Below are 2,769 nucleotides of genomic sequence, written 5' to 3' on the forward strand. Positions count from 1 at the left end.
TGCAGTAGAGAGATGTTAAAATATTCATTTATTCATCAATGCTTCTTTCAACAATTAATTTTTGAGTACCTGTCATTCATCAGCTGTGCCCTAGATGATGGGGACTCAAAGGTCTTCACAAGATATACAAGATGTATATGTATATCTTGTGTTCAGGGAGCTTACAGAAAACAAAAGTAAACCTGAGTGCAGATGTGATCAGAGTCACTGGTCCTATCACAGAAAAATGGTTGCATTTCCGCCACTAAAAACACTATTCCATTTCCACAAAGTGAAACTTGTTGTTTTGCTTTAAGTCAAGAATAGAAATTAAGTGATCAGTTCTTAATTAGGGGTTTCACAAAATTGGATAGATTATATTGCTCTATTTTAGTATTCTGAAGGGCCCTTTAGAGGAATTGTGGTTGGATGGGATGATATCTAAGGTTCTTCCCTGGCAAACCATTCTAATAAAGAGAAAGTTCCTATAATTGTGAGGCCAACAACCAAATTATGCAGTGTTACTGCCTTTCCAGCTAACATTTTATTTAATAATCACATCTTGAAATCAAGAACAAAAAAACTTTTACAAAGGAATTACTTACATTTCACTATCAGATTTAGTGTTAATCTGTCTAGGGCTTCTTCTGGTACCTAACAGTTTTCTCTTTGAAATTTCATTTCATTTCATTTCTCTTCACATTGTCTTCAGCTAAATTTATTAAGTATGTATTGACTATTTACTACATGCAAAGTGAAAGTAAAGTCACTCATTCATGTCCGACTCTTGGCGACCCCATGGACCATAGCCTACCGGGCTCCTCAGTCCACAGAATTTTCCAGGCAAGAGTACTGGAGTGGGTTGCCATTTTCTTCTCCAGGGGATCTTCCCAACCCAGGAATCGAACCTGGGTCTCCTGCACTGCAGGCAGACGCTTTACCGTCTGAGTCACCAGAGAAGCCCACTACATGCAAAAGGTATTTGCAAAGAAGAGGAAGAAAGAGTGATTGCTCTGAGGTGGCTTTTAATGTGGAAGGAAAACTTTCAAAAACCCAATATACAACTTCAGAAAGACACTCTAAAAAGGTATAAAGTGATCTACAATTCACAAAAGAAATAAATCAAGTTTTAGGCCATTGTATAGTGTTTTGGGCTTTGCAGGGTGGAGATAAACAAAAGTTCTTCATTCATTAAAATACACCTCAGTATATGAGAACTGACCAGTCACTTAGTCATGAGCCTCTCATATTCCTTAATTTTTTTCTCTGCCTGTGAGTTCTAGGCAGCAGCTGGGGGAAAAAAAATAAAATGAAAAACTGCTGACTGAAGCAATTTCTTTGAGTTTTATTCTGAACCATGTGCAAGATTGAGGGCAGGAGGAAAAAGAGGTGTCAGAGGAGACATAAGGGAGACAGAATAAATCTGAACTATGAGCAGGAAAGTTTGACATTAGAGAAGAGAAAAAGAAAGTAAATGAGAGAGGCTACTGAACTAACAAAAGCCTCTCAGACTGATGAGAAATGGGGGTGGGGTGCTGATCTAAGTAAGATTCTCTTAGATATGACTAGCGACTGAACGACAGATATGAAATCTCACCAGAAATTTCTGTGTGTGTGTGTGTGTGTCATTAATTCAGGTTTTGGAAATCAACCTCTTCTATGAAGAATGAACTCAACATCTGCCCCGCCCCTTCTACCAGCAGGGGTCAATAGTATTAGATTTACAATTTTATATTACATTAAATTTAAATTTTTAAACTTTTGCTTTGGCTGCCAAATTAAAAGTCTTTCTCTTTCTCTATGGGTGTGAATTGCAAAGTTACTATAGAATATCACCCTCTTACTCCATTTTTATTAAAGTCTCTCACAGCTAATAGAAAACAGAAAGAATTAAAGAGTAAAGGCTACGCTTTCAACAGTTTCTCCCTTTCTGCCTTGGAGAGGCAGTTGCTGCCTGTTTTTTTGTTTCTCTTTTCCTTGAACTGATAAAATAATAAATGACATCATTATCCATACTTAATTTTGATATTGGTACATTAAGTATTTTAGTCTGACAAATTTCCACCAGTGATTATCAACTGTCTGAAAAATTTTGAGCATTCATTTTCATGAGACAGACACCATGCTAGAGTTTGTCATAAAATATGCCTCAAGTTTTATTTTTTTATCTTCTATGGCCTAAGCGTTTTAATCTCTATTTTTAAAAGAAAAAAATAAGATTCAGAATACTTAAGTGACAGAATTGAATCTAAGCACCAAACCTTTTCCTTTGCAATTCATACCACTGTCTTACATCTAAAATCTCTGAGTATTTATGGAAGACACGCAGAAACATTGGGGAAAAAAGACAAAATTACACTGAACATTTATCTATTCAAGGCTTTTTCTTTCATGGTGATATCAGAGACTATGATATCACTATAGTACAGTTACTCTACTGTTATAGTACAATATAAGTACTATATATGTTATAGTGTAATTATTTACTGAATGTTTATATAAACATATAAAATATGAACCTTTCTTAATTTATTGACTTTTCTTAAATTGCTAATTTTGTAATATATTCATGTGAATTAAATCTATGACCTTTATTAACAGCTCATTTTCCTTGTTAGAATGAATAGTCTTGCTTTTTCAAATTCAATTTGAAGAATATAACGTTCTGTCAATTTCCATAAAACATTTTTCTCTTTCCTCATTCAAGATTGTAAAACTTACCACAGCCACTATTGGTGTGTTGGTAGTTATGAAAGCTGATCACAAAATTCTGACCTTTCTCATCTATAA

This window comes from Bison bison, unplaced genomic scaffold (genome assembly GCF_000754665.1).
Source record: "Bison bison bison isolate TAMUID 2011002044 unplaced genomic scaffold, Bison_UMD1.0 scf7180017861552, whole genome shotgun sequence".
In the NCBI taxonomy this organism is placed as follows: Eukaryota; Metazoa; Chordata; class Mammalia; order Artiodactyla; family Bovidae; genus Bison; species Bison bison.